Source organism: Phascolarctos cinereus, unplaced genomic scaffold (genome assembly GCF_003287225.1).
Source record: "Phascolarctos cinereus isolate Bilbo 61053 unplaced genomic scaffold, phaCin_HiC Scaffold_4;HRSCAF=312, whole genome shotgun sequence".
Taxonomy (NCBI): Eukaryota; Metazoa; Chordata; class Mammalia; order Diprotodontia; family Phascolarctidae; genus Phascolarctos; species Phascolarctos cinereus.
Genome location: NW_027555847.1, coordinates 573,282,539 through 573,303,893, shown reverse-complemented (window position 1 = coordinate 573,303,893; position 21,355 = coordinate 573,282,539). Strand labels below are relative to the sequence as shown.

General features: G+C 39.0%; 1 pseudogene; it reads left to right on the top strand.

The window, feature by feature from the left end:
* Positions 1–4,924: 4,924 nt before the first annotated feature.
* On the top strand, positions 4,925–19,562 carry LOC110201147 (ribosyldihydronicotinamide dehydrogenase [quinone]-like; annotated as a pseudogene).
* The last annotated feature ends 1,793 nt before the right edge of the window (positions 19,563–21,355 follow it).

Sequence of the window (21,355 nt, the reverse complement as noted above, 5' to 3'; positions counted from 1 at the left end):
CTGCAAATTAAAGACTGATGAATCTGCTTGATTCAAACACAATATGTTCAGAAAAGGTAACTTTCCTTTTAATCTAAGATACTTATTATAGTGTAACAAACAGCGTGGTAGAGCAAGTGATTTTAAAGGCTGTGTGATCCACTGAGAAATGACTTTTAAATTTTATAAAGATACATATATATATTCCTCCAGCTACTCAGTGCTGGTTTGCAGACAGCTTCTGGTTTTATGCCACATAAAGGCTAGCTGCAACTTTCCAATGCCATTTTTAAAAATCTCACAAACTCAAGTTGTTGTTTTTGTATAGTATTTTTATTTATTTTGTTAAACATTTAATTAATTCTGGTTTAACCACACAGTGGGTTGTAAGTTTAACATCTCTGGTCTAAATCATCAGCTGTAAGACTGGTTACTGGGAGGAAAAGATGTTGCTTGGAAACTTAAGAAATGTAAATATTTGAAACATACCATGTGGAAAATATGGATTTGGATTAATTTATATAGTTTCTTTTTGATTTAAAGACTAAAATTTTCAGGAAAGTATGTACTCTGACTGAAATTCTATTGCTGAACATTATCTTCACATGACTTTATAAAGTTTCTCTCCAATATGAATCCTCTGAAGTTGAGTAGGTTCATTATTCTTAAAGAAAGCTATAACAGAATCACTACATTAATAAGATTTTTCTTCAGTGTAAATTGTACTATGGTACATGAGTCCAGTTTTCTAGATGAAGGCATCCCCAACTATATTTCGTTCCTAAAATTTTTCTCAAGAATGAATTATCTAATGTACCATAAGTTATATTATCCACTGGAAGACTTTTTCGTGTTTATCATATATGTAAGGTTTCTTCCCAGAATGAATTTTATGATGATGAATAAGTTGTGATTCATGAGATAGACTTCTTACATTTACTGCATTCATAAGGTCACTCCAATATGATCTTTCTGATATTGAATAAGTTGTCTGTACAGATGGAAAGCCTTTCCTTATTTATGACATTGATAAGGTTTCTCTCCAGTATGAAACATTTCATATTGACTAAGTTCTGTGATTGGCTGGAAGGATTTTTCACATTTGTAGCAATGATAAGGTTTCTCTGCAGTATGAATGATCACAAATTAAGAAAGGAGGGAAGGTGGCAGCTAGGTGGCACAGTGGAATGAGCACCAGCTCTGGAGTCAAGAGGACCTGAGTTCAAATCTGGCCTCAAACACATAATACTCACTAGCTGTGTGACTCTGGGCAAGTCACTTAACCCCAATTGCCTCACCAAAAAAATAATAATGATAAAAATATGAATCACAGTGTGCAATAACAGAATGACTTCAACAGACCCTACATCTTAATTTATGAGAATAGGGACTGTCTTTTGCCTCTTTGTACTCCCAGTTCTTAGTACAGTGTGTGGTATGTAGTAGGCAATTAATAAATGTTTACTGAGTTGAATTGAATTTGGGAGGGGAACATTTTAAGCTTTACCAGAATATAGAACAGTTGGGGCACAACTCCAACTGCTAATTTCTTACTTTATCTCACCACTGGGCATTGCCCAGACAGCCAATTCTGATCATCCTTCTGGCCATCTTTCTCCTGCCTTTTTTCTTACATGACTTCAACTATAGCAGATCACTCTGGTTGACTGTGAAGCTTCTGTCTGGCCAGCCTCTCAGGACTTCCTCACTTTTTAAAATCCACAAGATTTTCTGGACTCATCCATTTTGACACTGCGGCTCTGTCACCTAGCTGGAGGAGACAAAAAAGAGAGAGGTGGTCCCATCCAAGGTCTAAGCAGGAAACATGCTCAAAGCTTGCTGCTAGATGGGGGCCACTTTCCTACCTAACCCTCCTGACCGCTCAAAGTTGAACTTAACACTGAGTAGCCAGGAAGATATGAAAGGCCTAAGTAGCCTATCCATAAATTTCCAGTACAGTAGCCAAGCATGGGGACTCATCCCATCCATGAGTCACACAGAGCTGGAAGCTCTCTCCATGGTCCTCAGGAATGGTAACTGAGTAGGCTACTAAGGAGGAGGACACTTACCATAAAAGCAACAAGCAAATAGGAATGATGATTTTCCTTTCTGTTTTCTTCCCAAACTCATAAATTATAAAAAAAACTGTCCTAGTAGGTACTAGTAAAATGATATATAAATTGCATAGGTAATGTACTCTACCTTTACTTACCATTGTAATAATAAATAATAATAATAAATAGAATTTACATAGTCCTTTCAGATTTACAAAGCACCTTATAAATATTATCTCCTTTTAATCTCGGAACCACCCTAGGAGGTAAGTACTTTGATTATCCCCATTTTACAAATTAAGAAACTAAGGTAAACAGAAGTCAAGTGACTTGCCCAGGATCACCCAGCTAGTAAATAGATGAGATTCGATTTGAACTGAGGCCTTCCTGACTCCAGGTTTAGAGGTAAATTGTTGGTGGAGATAAAAGGAAGTGAGAGTGTGTCTAGTAATTAATCTGTTATGTAAAATATCAAATACTCAAACTGTATTGGTTTCACCACTCATTTGTATACTATCAAGTGGCACTTGGAAGAAACGTCAGATTAAAAGGTCCCTTTCCCTAGTAACACTCTGGAAAAGTATCAATTCTAACATGAATAAAACTGCAATCATTGCCCTTTCATTTTCTCCTTTAAACTTTCGGTTTTCATTTGGGGCCTGGAGTGACCTAAGGATTCTGTTTCCCCTCCACTCTTCAGTATTTATGCATTCCAAATGGTGTTTTCCTTATGAACTTTGTGATCATGGTTTAATGATCTGTCTTGGGTGTGGACAATATTAGACGATTATTTCTCTTTCCTAAAGATCAGTACTTTGCTCCATCTCCAGTCTACCATTCTACAGAATATATCACAAATTACTGACAACTGTTCCCCAGTCACATCTCTAAATTCTTCACATACTCTGGAGTACAATCTGGAGAAACGGATTCATTTAAAATAACCATTTAAAACTACCTCATCCGTCTTGAGATTCTACTTTCTTAAAAAAAAAAAAAGGTTTCCAAAGAAATTTTTTTAAAGACTAGGTTTCCCTTCCTCCCCAGACCCATCGCAGCACTGTCAGCCGCAAAGCTTTAACCTGGTCTGTTTTTCTGACTTGGGCCAGCTCACTCCTCCTTAGGCAGCCTGGTAGGCCCTCACTCCCAGGAGCTCATCACATTGATACCAGACTTAGTGAGGAAACCGTCTGGCTTTGCAGCTCAGCTCAAGCTCAAGCAATCCACCTCCCCCAGATTCTCTTCTGATTTTCTAGAAATGTCTCCCAGACTCTCCATCTGCCTTCAAACAGCAGCAGAAGACTAGCCAGGTAGTGTATCGTTTCATAAGCTCTAGCTATCCCCACCCCCTACTGCTATTGGTGCCTCTTCTTTGAGCACATGACTTTTCTCTTCCATGAAGTAATGCATTCCCAAAATTGTGTGAATCAAGGTGGAGGCTAAGTGTTCTGCCCCACCCGTGGTTGAGGCTCTCTTTAACATCCATTGTCACCAGCAGATCTCTTCTATATAACATCTAAAGAGGTGAAATAACATTTTCCGAAAGGAAAAAAGGCTTCACCCTTCTGGGAAATGACAGGTAAAAAAATCAGCTTTTTTCTTTTTAGTTAAGGTTAAATATTAATCATTAGTGTAACTCCTGTGTCTCAACCTCTGGGCTTAGTTGAGTGACTTACAACTCTACCTTTTCAGCTGTCTTATGTTTGTTCTCTTGGGTTTTCTACTCTGAACAGGAAACTCAAAACCATGAATGGAACAGCTTAACCTCAGTTGCCACAAATGTTGGACCATAGAGAAAAAACCCACCCAATAGGCAAACCATGTCATATCAAGCTTTTACAAGAAATAGATTAAAATTTGAAGGCAGGGTGGGAAAGCAGGAGAGGCAGCCTCTGAGTACGGAAAAAACACATTCTAGCTGTGGGACCGTGAGCAAGTCATTTAACTTCTCATTTCCTCAGGCAACTCTCTAAAACTGTAAATTGTAATCTGCACTGGTAGAGGGAGTTTCCTAAACCAATTAAATCAGCCAGTCAACAAGTATTTATTAAGAACTTATTATATGCCAGGCATTGTGCTAAATGCTGGGAATTAGAAGAAAGGCAAAAAAGGTGGTCTAGACTCTTAAGGAACTCACATTCCAATAAGAGAGATAGGATAGGTATACAGCAAGTTACAAATGGCAGGAAGGAAGGAAGGAAGGAAGGAAGGAAGGAAGGAAGGAAGGAAGGAAGGAAGGAAGGAAGGAAGGAAGGAAGGAAGGAAGGAAGGAAGGAAGGAGGGAGGGAGGGAGGGAGGGAGGGAAGGAAGGAAGGAAGGAAGGAAGGAGGGAAGGAAGGAAAGAGGGAAGGAAGGAAGGAAGGAGGGAAGGAAGGAAAGAAGGAAGGAAGGAAGAAAGGAAGGAAGGAAGGAAGGAAGGAGGGAGGGAAGGAAGGAGGAAGGAAGGAAGGAAGGAAGGAAGGAAGGAAGGAAGGAAGGAAGGAAGGAAGGAGGAAGGAGGGAAAGAGGGAAGGAAGGAGGAAGGAAGGGAGGAGGGAGAGAGGGAAGAGGAAAGAAGAAAAGGGGGAGGAAGGGAAGGGAGAGGAAAGAAGGAGAGGAGGAAGGAAGGAAAGAAGACAGGGAGAGGGAGGAAGAGAGGAAAGAAGGAAGGAAACGGGGAAGGGAGGGAGGAAGAGTGAAAGGAAGGAGGGAAGAAGGGAATGTAAAGAAGGAAGGAAGTTCTTTTGTATGAAGACTGATTACAAATCAAACTGTCCCAACCAATCATTCATGAAGTATTTTCATCTCTCTGCTTCACATGCCTAATGTCTACAGAAATGTCATTACTTTCTCCTTCTTCACTGAATTGCGATAAAAAGAAAAATTGTTCTTCAAGGGAGTTTTTTCTTTTGTTTTTTGTTTTGTTTTGTCTTTTCATTCTCTGATCCTGGGAAACGAGTCCTCATAGTCTATGTGCATAAGAGCCCAGGTCTATGAATGGATCCTTGAAGGATGCAGCAGTGTCTGAGCTGAGCAGTCAGGGCTGCCAGGTCACTGTGTCTGATCTCTATGCCGTGAACTTTGAGCCAAGGGCCACAAGGAAAGATATTGTGGGTGAGTGGTAGATTCAAGCCAAAAGTCGTTACTTTTTTTAAGGTGCTCTCAAGAGATCCACCAACTTCAGTCTCAAATGACTACAGAGTGAGAACTGAAACAAGGGGCAACCAATTTTCTTTCTGTATATTTTAAAATTTTTCTAAAGTTCTAAGATAATGCTATGAAATGAACAGCAACTCCTAGACTCTGAGCCTCTGTAAACTGTTCAGTTAGTGGTTTGGGTGTTGACAGTTTGGCTTCTACAATCCTACCTTGTTCCCCAGAGGCAACACCTCTTAGTTGGGGAATGAGGGAGATTACTTTCCCAAGCAATAGGTTGGGAGATGTCCTTGGAAAAATCACAATTCAAATTTTCTCTTTTTAAAAAAATCAACATATCAAAAAGTATTTGTCAAGCACATACTATGCACCATATGTTGTGCTAGATGCTGGAGATACAAAGACAAAAATGAAACGGTCCTTACCTAGAAGGTTTACTAGAGCTGGAATGGTGGAAAGCACAATGAATTCTGAATCAGATAACCTGGGTTCAAATCCAGGACCTGCTCTGTAAGTGATAATCAGAGTCTAATCTGAAGAAGGCCAAAGAACTGAGTGACAGGATAGAGAAGATGCCTTCAAAGAAAGCAGAGGGACTAAAGGATCTCTGTCTGGAGAACATTTCTCCTAGTCAGCCTGGAAAAAGAGAGGAGAGAGAAGGGAAAAGACAACAGGCCACACAGATGCTCAGTCCTTCTGAAAACAGGCTGGTTTTATACCTTCTTGCCTAAAAATTTCTCTACTAGGCTGTCAGAAATATTTCACACCATCACAATGAGTAAAATTCAATTAATTTGAAATTTACACAAGCCTCTCTGTGAAAATATAAACCTCTAGGGATACAGGAGGGGGCAGCATCTGTGCTGAGGAAACTTTCAGTCATTCAAACCTTAGTGTAAATCACTAGTGTCGAACTCAGAAACAGATCCTTGTAGCAAAATGCCTATTGACTCAGAAAACCACAAATTAACATCATCTATGTTGTATTTTTATTTATTTTGTTAAACATTTTCCAATTTTAATTTTAACATTAACATTTTAATCTAACTTGGGTTGGGTTTTGACCAACAGGTAGGTCCCAAGTGTGACACCTCTGGTGTAAGTAAATCAGAATTCTTTCCTCCTGTCACATAGCTGAGATCAGCTAAAACCAAAAAAAAAATGCATTGGCCTTTGACCAAATAAATGGTCTTTGACCGACTGTAGCACTATCAGTTTTGTGACCTATCACAGCTATCCGCTAGAAGAAGGATATTAGTTCCTAGTCTTTTGGGAGCATCTGTGAGTTATTTTAAGGAGATCATTAGAACCAGATTTCTTTAAGTTACTGGGAATAAGAATAATTAGGCCTACTGAATTTCTCCACAGGTGCTCTAAGCAACTCAAAATCCTTCAATTATGTTGTAGAAGCACATGAGGCCTATAAGAAAGCATCTCTGTCCAGTGATGTGGTTGAGGACCAGAAGAAGGTGCAGGAAGCTGATCTAGTAATATTTCAGGTAAGTTTTTCTTTTGATCAAACATGTTGAACTGGCTTCTCCCAGGGAGTAAGTACTTCTAGGTAATATTTCTCAGCATTTGAAATCTCATTAGCCCAGCCACCCAAGCACATATCAGAGCACTATTTAATGAGTTATATAAGCTTTATCAGCATAGCACAATACCTGTCAAATAGTAAGCAATTAATAAATGCTTGTTGACTGGCTGAATTTTTTTCTTCAAAAGTTGTATCTACCAATGGAAAGAGCATTGATGTCTTCCTTATTATAAATTTGAATCTTGGAGTCCCAAGCAAAATATTAATCAAGGGTCCTGTACTCCTCCCACTGGTCCAAGAAATGCCTTCTATACACCCTGAAGTTTCCTTTCATCTTACGGGTCCCCAAGACTGTAGCAGCTACCAGTTAGGCCCACAAAAGAAATTATCCAGACAGTTCAGGTTGAAAAAATACTTTCACCTAAATTATTAGCTGGACCATGGAAGCAAAAGTCTTCCTTTGTTCTACATTTCTGATTAATTGGCTCAACTCTTCCTTTCACTTCAGCACACTGTACTTTTGAAGTCTAACTTATGTAAGGGTCACATATGCAGGCCTACCTCATTTTATTGTACTTCACTTTATTGAGGCTTTGCAGATATTGTGTTTTTTGTTTTTGTTTTTTACAAATTGAATGTTTGTGGCAACCCTACTATATAAGCAATTCTATAGATGCCATTTTTCCAACAGCATGTGCTCACATTGTGTCTCCGTGACATTTTGGTAATTCTTGCAATTATTTCAAAGTTTTTCACTATTATTATACCTGTCATGGTTATCTGTGATGAGTGATCTTTGATGTTACTATTATAATTGTTTTGGGGCACCACAAGTCAGGACAATATAAGACAGGAAACGTAATCGATAAATGTGCGTATTCTGACTGCTCCACTGACAGGCTGACAGGCGGTCCCTGCCTCTCTCCCTTTCCTTGGACCCCTGAATTCCCTGAGACACAACAATACTGAAATTAGGCCAATTAATAACCCTACAATGATCCTAAGTGTTCAAGTGAAAGGAAGAGTCAATTGATGTGGCAAATTTCATTGTTGTCTTATTTTAAGAACTTGCCGCAGCCATCCCAATCTTCAGCCACCACCACCCTGATCAGCCAGCTGTTATCAACATCAAGGCAAGACCTTTCATCAGCAAAAGGACTACAGCTCCCTGAAGGCTCAGATGATGGCTAGCATTTTTTAGCAACAGAATATTTTTAAATTAAGGCATGTGCATTTTTAAAGACATACGACTATTGCACACTTAATAGACTACAGTATAGGGTAAACCTAACTTTTATATGGGCAGCTAGGTGGTAGAGTAGAAAGAGCATCAGGCCTGGAGTCAGAAAGACTTGAGTTCAAATCTGGCCTAAGACACTAGTTGTGTGACCCTGGGTAAGTCACTTAACCCTGTCTGCCTCAGTTTCCTCACCTTCAAAATGAGCTGGAGGAGGAAATGGCAAACCACTCCAGTATCTTTGCCAAGAAAACCCCAGATGCGGTCATGAAGAGTCCAACGTGACTGAACAACAATAACGACTTTTATATGTACAGGGAAACCAAGTTGCTTTATCGTGATTTTCTCTTTATTGCGGTGATCTGGAACCAAGCCTGAAATATCTCCAACGTACAGCTGCTTCCCAGAGTCCTGAACCAAACATTCCGCCCCATGTGCATTTAAAACTATTTTGAGTAAAGCTGTGAGCTCAAGAGACATCGAGTCCTGAACTGTGATTGTAACCTTGATGGGAAAAGTCAGAGAGGCTCATAAAGCCGTCTGCTAATTAAATCCAAAGAGTCAGAGCTGTACATCAGTATATGCCCTTGCACACCTGGCTCTCTAAAGAGCAGGAATACAGGCTAGGGCCAGAAAAAAAATTGTGGAAGTGCTGCCCTCTTGTGGACACGGCAGAGCTTGCTTCATCAATGTCTGTTGCAACTCTTGGTTAACACATAGTTGAAAGAAAGATCTGCCGAGAGCTATTTTTTTCCCATTCTGGACCAAGTCGGAATTTCACATGTATATTAAAAATTAATGCATCGACCTGGGTGTGGGAATATGGCTTACACCGTCAGCTTGGCTAATCAGTCTCGGGAAGTTTTGCTGAGCTACCTTTTTCTCTCTCTCTCTTTTTTTAACCCTTCATTATCAGGGATATTGAGGGTGGGAGGTAGGAAAGAAATTTGAGTAAATGAAGGTGAGGGAAAAAAATATATCAATAAAATTTTCGTTTATGTCGATGCAAAAGCATAAATCGCCTTTGTTAATACATTCTAATCTATGTCTTATGCAAAGACAAAGCTTAATGTTTAAGAGGTAACCACCTGTAAACGTGGACATAAAAGGGTCCTAAAAATAGTAACAGGTACAGCTAGGTGGAATAGAGGGTAGAACCGCTGAGCCTGGAGTCAGGAAGACTCATCTTCCTGAGTTCAAATCTGGCTTCAGACACTTTGTAGCTGCATGACCCTGGACAAATTACTTAACCCTGTTTGCCCCAGTTTCCTCATCTGTAAAATGAGCTGGAGAAGGAAATGGCAAACCACTCTGGTACTTTTGCCAAGAAAACCCCCAATGGGGTCTGCACCACCTAACTGCCTCCACTGTTGGCTAGCTCTAATTAATAAGAAGCTTTTCTTGAAATCAGACCTATATCTACCTCTTTGTAACTTCTCCCATAGCTCCTAGTTCTACCTTCTGGGATAAAACACAGAAAGTTTAATTCCTTTATTGAAGACAGCTATCATATTTGTCCCAAAGTGTTCTCTTTCCTAAATTAAACATCTCTAATTCTTTCTCTGGGTTGGACTAGAAGGCCTCCAAAAAAGTGTGTTTAATTCAAGAATTCTAAAACGAAAACCAATGTCATTTCATCTACAAAGCTTTTAGACAGAATATATTTTTAGACAAAGAATATCTTTGTGAAATGAATGTATTCACGATGAAGCTAAGTATACCATGTGCTTTGCTGAAGCATTTTTTAATGATTAATATTTAGTTTACTACTCCTAAAGACTTAATTTGTAAACATTTAATAGTATAATTTTTTACATAATTAAACAAAATTATTTAAGAAGTATGTTGAATTTAAAAAAACTAGTTGAGGAGAATAGGAGTAATTTTTAAATATCCATTTACATTTTTTGTTGTTCAGTTGTTTTTCAGTCATGTCCGACTCTTCATGACCCCATTTGGGGTTTTCTTGGCAAAAGTACTGGAGTGATTTGCCATTTCCTTTTCCAGATCATTTTACAGATGAAGAAACTGAGGCAAATAGGGTAAAGTGACTTGCCCAGGTTGACACAGCTAATAAGTGTCTGAGGCCAGATCAGAATTCAGAAAAATGAGTTGTCCTGACTCCAGGCCTGACACTCTGTCCACTGCACCTCCTAGCTGCCCCCCCCATTTACATTTAGAGAGATTAAAAAAATGTATCTCATTCGAGATACATTTACCTCTGACTTTTGACTGAGTGTCTTTCTGTTTCCTTTCTATAGTTTCCTTTGTATTGGTACAGTGTGCCCGTCATCATGAAGGGCTGGTAGACCCAGGACTCTGCCAAGGATTTGCCTTTGAATTCCCAAATGCTTTAATGAAGGTTTCTTTCAGGTATGTGCTGTGGAATATGTTGGATTTGTCATTTGTGGAAGGAAGGTTTAATATAGCGCAGGTTTCTAAAACAGTCTAAAACCAGCTCAGAATTGGAAAGTTTGGTACCTTCTTCCATTCTATTTGATTGGCTTCCTCATTTGGAGATGAGAAGTAGCTTTTGCTTCTTTGTCATGACGTGAGATCCAGCTTGCACCAAGTAAACTACATATTTTTAGGTATTTTTTTTCTATTTTTTAATCTTTCAAAAACTTAAATACATAATAAGAAAAGAAAAAAACATATAAAATTAAACATTAAAATTTAAATACAAAATAAGGAAAAAAACCATATCATGTGCACAACAGAACATAAGAGAATATTCAAAATACATAGCAATAAATTTCCATTTCAAGAAAGCCTATGCAATAGATACTATGAGTCGTGTTGAGAGCTATCCATTTTTTCTTTGCTTCCCTGTAAGTTTTCTTTTGTTCTCTGCTGTGCTCAAAGTATTTCTTAAAGAGCAAGGATATCGACATGTTCAAAGCAATTAATGATACCCCCTTTTTCTTATATCCCTAAAATCATTAATAATATTAATAAATAATGATGATAATAATAGCTTACATTCAGCATAGTATTTTAAGGTTTGCAAAAGTTCCTTGTCTACATTACCTCATTTGGTCCTGAAAACACTTCTGTGGGATAGCATCATTATCTCTACTTTACTGATGAGGATATTGAAGTTCAAAGAGAATAAAGGATCCACCCAGGGGCACACAATTTGTATGTCTGAGGAAGGATTTAAATCCAGATGTTCCTAATTTCAAGTATAGTGTTTTATCCAATGTACCATGCCGCCTCTCCAAGACATTCCTTTCTTCAGTGACACCTATGCCAAATTCGTAGTCTTCCCTCCCGAATTTGTTTTGGTTTTTTTACTTTCATTTAGAGCGCCTGTCCTTCCAGTTCCTCTTAGATTCCAATGTCCTCCAGCTCTGCTCCACATCGGGGCAGCAGTGACTTAGGACTTAGCACCCCTAAGAACTGTTCAGGTCCAATGTATTGAATTCTGAGATTTCTCTTTATGACCATAATCTTTTCCTCCAACTTCTCCCGTTGCTTTCTCTCCTATTGAACTTTTTCTTCCCCATCATCTCAACCTCCAGCCCCTCCTTCTCCCAGTCCATCATGCCAGTGCTTGTTTCTCAACACTGTCCTACCTAGTCTGGCTACATTTTTGTCGTTGTTGTTGTTATTGTTGAGTTGTATTTGACTCTTTGTGATCCCATGAGGGGTTTTCATTGCAAAGATACTGGAATAGTTTGTCATTTCCCTCTCCAATTCATTTTACAGATGAGAAAACTGAGGCAAACAGGCTTAAGTGCCATGCCTAGGGTCTCACAGCTAGTAAGTGTCTGAGGCCAGATTTGAATTCAGGAAAATGATTCTTCCTGACTCCAGGTCCGACACTCTTATCTACTGTGCCACATTTTAAAGACTGGCTAATAGCTCTAGTGGAATTCTGAAATTCCATTATATGTCCACCGCACACGCGTGCGCGCGCGCACACACACACACACACACACACACACTATATTTTTGGTGTGCTGGTTCTATCTTTTGAATCAATTCACACATATAGTGGAAAGGAAAGAGATACAGTACATACTTAACAAATCTTTATCACCAAAGAAAACTATTTAAGTTACATGGATTGAGTTTTATTTGAAATGTCTCGGCAATTTCCATATATAGAGGAAAATAGACTGAGCACCCAATGTCAATTTTAATCAGACTATATTGCTCCCTGTAGTCAGAATTCCTGCTTGAAGCATGGGCACATGGAATATTTCTTTATGTATCATCACTTTTTGGTCTTGCTACGTCTGTGTATGTCAAGATATACACAGGTATACATATATCTAGAATATTTATGTATATCTGTGAGTAGGTTAAGTGGATTAGCTTGCACACACTGTCACCAATCAACTGGGTTAGGCCCTTAGGCAAGAGCCCCCAAAATAAGTAGACTAACTTATCCAGGGACTGGGGCCTGTGTACGTACATTGGAGATCTAAATGTCACATTCAGACTTTTACTAAAGGGAGTTAAAAGCCAGTGTAGTGCTATACACATGTAACCTTTGCCCCTGGGGAGGCTGAGGTTGGTGGATCAATTTAGCTATGGAGTTCTGACCTTAAGTGTGCTTAGCAATTCTGCAGTCCATTGATCGACAGGTATTTGCTGAGAGTTTACTCAACAGGCAGGCCTCAAACTCTTCTATCCCTAATTGTGAAGTCTGGTATCAAAATGGTGGGTCCCAACGTCAAGGTGGGAGGATACCAGGCTCCCTGAAGAAGGGCAAACCAGACCCAGATAGAAAGGAGATGAGGGCAAAGCCCCCATGCCAATTAGTAACGTGATGGGGCCTGTGAGGGGCTACAGCACTTCTAGGTCAGGCAAGTAGAGAGAGATGGTCTCAAATGGTAGACTGATAGACAGATAGTGATAGACAGATGGACAGATAGATAGGCAATGGTATACAGATAGACAATGATAGATAGTGATAGAAAGACAGTAATAGACAAACAGATAGTGATTGATAGATAGACAGGCAGTGATAGATAGGCAGATGGATAGACAATTGACAGTGATAGACAAACAGATGGTCATAGATAGATACACAGACAGACAGACGGATAGACAGTGACAGAAAGATAGGCAGCGATAGATAGACAGGCAGATAGATAGAAAGACAGACACAGAGAGATGTTCTAAGTAGATAGATAGATAGATGGATGATAGGCAGTGATAGGCAGATAGACAGATAGATAGAGAGAGTAAGTGAGTTAACCATGAACTTGCCCTTGCCATATTAGTATATACACCCTGGCAACATGTCACCACTGCATCAGCGTATGGTTTTCCCCAGTGAAAGGATACTTTACTTTAAAATTTCCATTTTGCTTTTTTTTTTTTTTAAGGTACTTGGGGGAGGGTAAGCAGAAGAATCCCAAGCCGGCTGAAAGCTCAGGAGCCTGAATAACTGTCCACTTCCAAGTTTAAATTTATTGTATTGTTTCTAACCAAAATTTCTTTTAAAAAATTACAAACCTTCATTTTCTTTCATTACAGAATAAATTAGCCCTCCTTTCATTCACTACTGCTGGGACTGTGGAGATCTTTTCCAAAGGTGAAGTTAATGGAGATATTAAATACATCTTATGGCCTCTACAGGTAAAACACAAATACTTGGTTAGTACCATATGTTCCTTTACTTCATTTCATCTGCTGCTGTAGAAAACTGTACAACCCAGTGATCACTAAGTATTTGGTGAGAGTTCACTCAGCTGCCAGACCTGAAACTCCACACTCACTAGTTGCAGACCTAGAACTGTGCCTTGTACCTACCAAGTCACAAAATCACCGATTTTGAGAGTTGGAAGATCCTTAAAAGGACTTCTCTATAACATCACCAACCCAGCACAGTTGAGAAAAGAGCACTGGCCCTGAGGTCAGAGGACCTGGTTTCAAATTCAGCCTCTCACATTACCTGAATAACCTCAGATAAGTCACTTGAACTCAGTTTCTTCATCTGTAAAATAAAGCAGTTAGACTAACTGACCTGTGGGATGGCTTCCAGGTCTGGATCTATGATCCATGCCTATGGTACCACTGAATATGAAAATCGAAGGCCTCAAATGAGGGAGTACAAACAACCTTCTAAGGTAGTCCCTTTCCACATTTGAATAATTCTAATTATTCCAAAATCTAAATCTCCCTCTCTACAGTTTCCATTTCTTGCTCTGAATTGTGCTCTATGGAGCCAAGTGGCACAATTCTATCCCTTCCTCTTGCCTCTGGCAGCCTTTCAAATACTGAAACACAATTATCATGTCCTCCTAACCCTCAGGTTAAACATCCTCCCTTCAAGCTCTACAAATTGCTTCCTTCCATCGAGGTTCAACTAAATTGTCACTATTTTTGTAAAACCTTCTGTGACCCCCCTCCAATATTCTCTTCATCATCACCTTAGCTTTGCATGTACTTCATCTGTGTATTTGTCATTTACGCCAGTAAATTGTAAACTCCTTGAGGGCAGGACTTCTATTCCCTTAAACAAGCATGAAAGATGCATCTTTCTGAGTTCACATCTGGACTCAGACACTTACTAGCTGTGTGACCCTGGGCAAGTCACTTCACCCTGTTTACCTCAATTTCCTCATCTGTAAAATGAGCTGGAGAAGAAAATGGCAAGGCACTCCAATATCTTTGTCAAGAAAACCCTAAATGGGCTCATGAAGAGTTGGACACAATTGAAAACAACCAAACAACAACAAAACATTCTCCATTATCTTAGATTGACAGAGACTCAGCAATCATATCTGCCAACTCTTTGAGCTACAAAATTAATATCGACAAAGCATAGGTCTGAACAGGCCACCTCCCTGCTCAAAAGACTTCACTGGCTCCCAATTTCCTATAAAATAAAACACAAACTCCACTGTTTTATATTTAAAGCCCTTCACCATCTGGCTTCAACCTATCTTTCTCAACTAATTTTGCTTTGCTCCACCATATGCTATACGCCCAGCAAATTGGCCTAACTCATTCCCTGTATACAACATTCCATCTTCTGCCTGTGTGAATTCTTTTTTTTTTAAACTTTTAGGCAATTGGGGTTAAGTGACTTGCCCAGGGTCACACAGCTAGTGTCAAGTGTTTGGTCTGAGGCCGAATTTGAACTCAGGTTCTCCTGACTTCAGGGCCGGTGCTCTATCCACTACGCCACCTAGCTGCCCCTGCCTGTGTGAATTCTTCATCCTCTTCCCTGCCTCTTGGAATTCCTGGTTCCATTCAAGCTCAATTCAAGCCACCTCTTACAAGAGGCCTTTCCTGATCATTCCCTTCTTCTTCTTCTTCTTCTTCTTTTTCTTCTTCTTCTTCTTCTTTTCTTCTTCTTTCTTCTTCTTCTTCTTCTTCTTCTTCTTCTTCTTCTTCTTCTTCTTCTTGTCATCCTCATCATCATTCAGTCATTTCAGTCATGTCCTGTCCTCCTCAAAAACCTTGGGAAGCTCTCTGTTGCCTCTAGAATAAGCCAGAAACCCCTTGGGTTGACATTAAAGGATCTCCATAACCCTAATTGCGCTCCAACCTTCCTTTTCGGTCTTATTTCACATTACCTGCCTTCACAAATCCTACGTCCTATTCAAGTTGGATGACCAGTTCCCTGAATGTGACATGTCATCCATGGCCATGCACACAGGCTGTCTTCTATACATTGAAATATCCCCTCTTCATCTCTGCCTTTTATAATCTTTGTCTTTCTTCAAGTGCTTCCTTCCTTCCAGCTCAGGTGCCATCCCTGTTCTCCGGATTAGATATTTCTTCAGTTTTCCCCAGAACATTTTTGTCTAGGTCTCTCCTCTTTTTTCCCAAATCATTTCCTACCTTAAATCATACTTTTGTTGTACGGGGTGTATTTTACCCAGTAAAATATAAATTCCTTGAAGAAATTTTTTTAAAAATTGTATCTTTTAATGCCTAGCACAGACTTTCATGCAAGGTAAGCACTTGACAAATGTTGGATTATATTTAATTAGTCTTTCTCTCAGCACTTAGGTACTTAAATTAGAACCTCAGTGTTCTATCTTGGGACCAATTCTAGGGGGATTCATTTATTCAAGCTGCCAATGGACCTCACTATAATAGAATAGCAATAGGAGGGCCCCAAGGAGAACTTAGAAATGAAACTCTTGTAACATTGGTTATTTGTTTTCTTATAGTTGTATACTCTCTTATCCATCTCATTGCAGATTCTTTATTTTTTTCCTTAAGAATATTTTTTTTACAATTACATGTAAAGGTAGTTTTCAACATTCATTTATGTAAAATTTTGAGTTCCAAAATTTTCCCCTTCCCTCCCCTCCCCAAGACATCAAGCAATCTGATATAGGTCATACATGTATAATCATATTAAACATATTTCCACATTAGTTATGTTTACAGATTCTTTGTATTTGTTGGGTTTTTTTTTTTGCTTTTTGGTGAGGCAATTGGGGTTAAGTGACTTGCTCAGGGTCACACAGCTAGTAAGTGTCAAATTTCTAAGGTCATATTTGAACTCAGGTGCTCCTGACTCCAAGGCTGGAGCTTTATCCACTGCACCACCTAGCTGCCCTACAGATTCTTTAAAGGAGAGGGTAGGGATCAGGACTTCTGTGTTTTAAATTTTATCACTTCTGTTTACTTAATTATTTAAAACAATGATCTGTCCACAGTGGGAACTCAGTAAAGATTCACTACCTGATTTGACAAAAGCTAATGAGTAGGGAGGGTATGATGATTTGCAGATTGCATAGCAAGTGCATTTATCTAATCCAATCCAATTTCATTCAACCCACATATTAAGCACCGACTTTGTGCAAAGCACTATGGGCTCAAAGATTCCTAATTAGTTATTCTAGATCATTTAGTGTCTTAGTTCTTTGATTGTATTGAAGAGTGGCTGGGTAGAAGAGAAAATAAGTTAGTGATAGAAATGCAGTTTGTTGTTCTGGTTGGTAGTGGGTCATGGCAACGGGGAAGGAAAGAGGCCATTTCCTTGAGTATATGATCTGGTTCACCAGTTTACCATTTTCACATTTTGATAAAATTTCAAAACACTCTGGCCCTGGAATATCTCTTTTTTCTTTTTCATTCATTCAACAGATGTTTATTAAGTATCTTGAAAGGTGATGAAATACTGAAAAGTGAGGTGACAAAATTGCCTCTATATCTGTAGGGAGGTTGTTTGGTATAGTAGTGAGTTTGTTGGCTTTTGAGTCAGAATACCTGGTTCTGAGGAGGAGCTAGGTGGGGCAGTGGATAGAGTGTCAGGTGTGGAGACAGGAAGATTCTTTAGGAGGGTTATTTTGGCAACTATATGAAGGATGGATTGGAGAGGAGAGAGACTGAAGTCAGGGAGATCAGAAGATATGAGGTTCTGAACTAGGGTGGTGAGAGTGTGCATGGAGAAATGGGAATAGATACAGAAGATTTAATCAGTCAACAAACATTTGCTTACAGTGATCCAGGCACTGTGTTAAGCACTTAGGATACAAAGAAAGGCAAAAACACAATCCCTGCCCTCAAGGACTCAGGATTTGGTATCAGGAGGGGGAGAGAGAGAGAGAGAGAGAAGAGAGAGAGAGAGAGAGAGAGAGAGAGAGAGACAGAGAGACAGAGAGACAGAGAGACAGAGACAGAGACAGAGAGAGACAGAGAGAGAGAGAGAGAGAGAGAGAGAGAGAGAGAGAGAGAGACAGAGAGAGAGAGAGAGACAGAGAGAGAGAAAGGGGGAGGGAGATTGGGAGAGGGGGAGGGAGATGGGGAGAAGAAGAAGGAGAGGGAGAAAGAGACAGAGAGACGGGGGAGTGGGAGGAGGGGAGAAGGGGAGGGAGAGAGAATTTAGAAATGACTGAAATTTTGAACCTGGATATTGCCCTCACTATAAACAGGGAAATCTGGAAGTTGGGCAGACCTAGGGGAGAAGCTGGTGTTAATTTTGGACATGTTGAAACAGTTGGCAATGTAGGGCAATGTGGAACTGTCGGACTAGCTATATCGATTTTTAAATTATCTGTTTTAAAGGTGGGTAATTGAGTTCACAAGAATAAATGAGATTAGCTTCTTTTTTAATTTTATTTTTAATTTATAGAATAAAACAAGCATTTCCATGAAATAATATAATAATAAAAGAGATGATTGCACGTGAAACTACAAATCTATTATGTACAAGTTGCTATTCCCTTTAAATACATAAAGTTATCATGTAAATTTCTTTTTTTCTTCTTTTTTCTTCCCTTCCACCCTAGAGATGGCTACCATTAGACATAAATAGGTCTATTTATGTAAAATTATTCAATACATATTTCTATTTATCAGTGCTTTCTCTAGATGTAGATAGCGAGTCTTTCTTTGTAAGTCCTTTATAGTTAATTTGGGTATTTATAGTAATATTTTTTTGTATTAATTTATTTTTAGTTTTCAACAATCACTTCCATAAGCTTTTGAGTTTTAAATTTTCTCCCCTTCCCTCCCTGCCTCCCTCCCCAAAATGGCATGCAATCTGATATAGGCTCTACATATATATTCCTATTAAACATATATATTCATGATAATCAAAATTACTTATTCACTCAAATTGAATTAAAAAAAACCTTAAAACAATATTGCTGTTACTGCATACAATATTTTATTGGTTCTGCTTATTTTGCTGTTCATTATTTCTTATAGAAAAGAGAAAAAAAGGACAGAGTCTTAGGGGACGCACCCACTTGAAATATGATGAGAGCCAGTGGAGTTAATTAGGGAAAACTTGATGGAAGACATGAAGGAATAGACATGAATTGCTACAGAGATCATATTTTCTACAAAGGCAAATGGTCAGTTCAATACAGAAAGGATATGTCTTCTCAGAAAGGTGCCACAAAATGAGGCTTTTTCTGAAAGATGGGGTGTTTTCTACTCAATCTATTAACTAATCTGCATAATTAATTCCAATTAATTTCATAGGACTATAGGTATAGAGTTTGAAGGGACCTCAAAAGCCCATCCCTCTCATTTTGCAGATGAAGAAAATGAAGCCCAGGAAAATTAAGCAACTCTCAGTGAACTCAACAGAGTTTGAGCACTAGTCCTCTGACTCCAGAGCCACTGCCCTGACTATCGTACACAACGATATGTTTGGATTCAAATGATTTTGGTTGGAAATGTTGTAGATATCTGAATTACAGGAATAGGATTGGTAAGTCCCAGTTGTCCAAAAGACTTCTTCTCATTCACAATATCCAATATCCTTATTTTAACGAACAGTTTATTTGTTTTCTGTGAATTGCTAATTTTTAAAGATTTTGGTTTTATTAATTATTTTCAAAGAGTAATTTATTTATTACTTCCTTTTGACTTTTTAGCTGAGTATTAATGCAGTGGGTACCATTTCTCATTAGTTACTTTCTCCCTTTCTGAACTTAGCACGGTGTATTACATTGCTGTGGTTTCAAAGTCCTCGCCCCACAGATCAGCTTTGCTTCTAAACACTCACCAGAAGACAAAAGAAAGGAGACTGGGGACCATTTGAGATGAAAAGCCAACAGACTGCACTCCTTCCTGGCACTTTGAATAATAACATTTTGTATTGCATGCAAGGTTTCCTCTCATCTTTGGAAGCTGTGAGCAACTTCTCAGGGTGCATGAACGTTAGTATACAGGATTTAATGTCAAGAACCCAATAAACCTTATAACAATTAATCATATGCTTGTAATAATTTGCATAACAGTCTACTTAGCAACTGGGCATAGACAGCAGTAAATGTATATTGTTTCAACTGATGTTTCACACATTCGGGCTGAGAATTTCTGGGGTTAATTTTTGAAGGAGAGGACAGGGGAACTGAATCCATAATGATTGGACCTCTTCCTTTCTCCCACGGGAGATAACTGTGGCCCCAGATCCTAGGCATGGAGAGTCAGGACTAAGAGTAAATAGAGACCCAAGTTTCATTTGTCTTTACAGAAGTCAATCTTCCTTTTTGCAGTGGGAGTTATCTCCCTTTACTGAGAAATTGATTTTAAACAGGACAGTGTGAGCCTTAAGCTTCATTCAGAAGATTCTTGAGAAGACCTCAGTATCCACCCTGTGGCTGTCTTTATCCTTCCCCCTCCTTAGTTCAATAGTATGTATGGTATAGTTTAAGGGAAAGTACTACTGTTCAGAAAATCTTTTCACATTCCCTGAAATTCCACCAATTAAGAGTTCATTTGGGTCAACAAAGAAAGAAACCCTCGGAGGGCTAAGGAGTAGGTTAGGAGTAGGAGGACTTTCAGCTGGTTAGGAAAATAAGCTGATTAAAGTATTTTATACTACATTTTAGCATATGACTATTTTATACTATATTATACACTATATATATTTTACACTAAAAAGTGCCAAAGGAGTTGAATAGCAATTCTGCTGAGGGTGAAGTCTGGAGTAAAGAACTTGTGTTCTGTTTGGGTAGAGTATTTGGTTGGGTCTTTGGGCAGCAGGAGACATTAGATACTTGGGAAATATAAGAGAGAAGATATTGGAAGGGAGCTTAGAAAGGGGCATAAAACTTTGGTCAGGACTCTACCATCATTGTCCTATGAGGAAAGAAAGAAAGAAACAAAGGAAGGAAGACAATGAAACAAGAAAATGAATCAAGAACTCTTTCCATTAATTGTGAGTCCTCAGACAGAAACCGCCCTCTGGAAAATGGAAGTTTTAGACTCTCTTCCTGCTGTTCCCAAATTGTCCTGTCTCAATGATGTATTTGAACAAATAGCACGTGCTGTTTAGTAATTCATTGATCAACAGTTTTATCACGTTTACTTTCTTGAGAAAGCAAAGTAAATTTTTAAGAGCAAAAGATTAAACAAACTTTTAAGAAAAAAGAATGATTTCTCAACACCCTGGGGAAACACCAGGTTCCAAAGGGAGCAATTGCCCTCTTGGGAGAGAAAGAGAGAACGAGAAGGCAAGAAAAATGAAGCTCACTGGTCTTGGTTGTCATTTTGAATGGCTTTCAGAACCACAGTATAAGCAGGAGGCTTTCTGCATGATTCCTCCACACTGCTTTGGCTCCATATAGTTTGCAGAAGGAGGGCATGAACAGTTTTGGAGATCATAGGCAGGTGGCAATTGAGATGGTCTTTAAGGAAACTGAAGATTCCAAGAAGCAGAGGGTGATGATGGAGTGCATTCTAGATGTGGAAAATTGTCAACTGAGAGGCACAGAGATAGAGATGAAATTGTGTGTGTGTGTGTGTGTGTGTGTGTGTGTGTGTGTGTGTGTGGTGGCTTGCTCTATATTGCTGAGCAGGCTGCCTGAGCACTTACTTTTCTTTTTGCCTGGGTTATTAGTCCCTTTCTTTTTTGTAGGTCAGGCTACTCCTCCCCATAGGAGTGTATTGTTTTTGTTCAGTCATTTAAGTCATATCCTACTCTTCATGACCTCATTTTTTCTTGGCAAAGATAGTGACATAGTTTGCCAT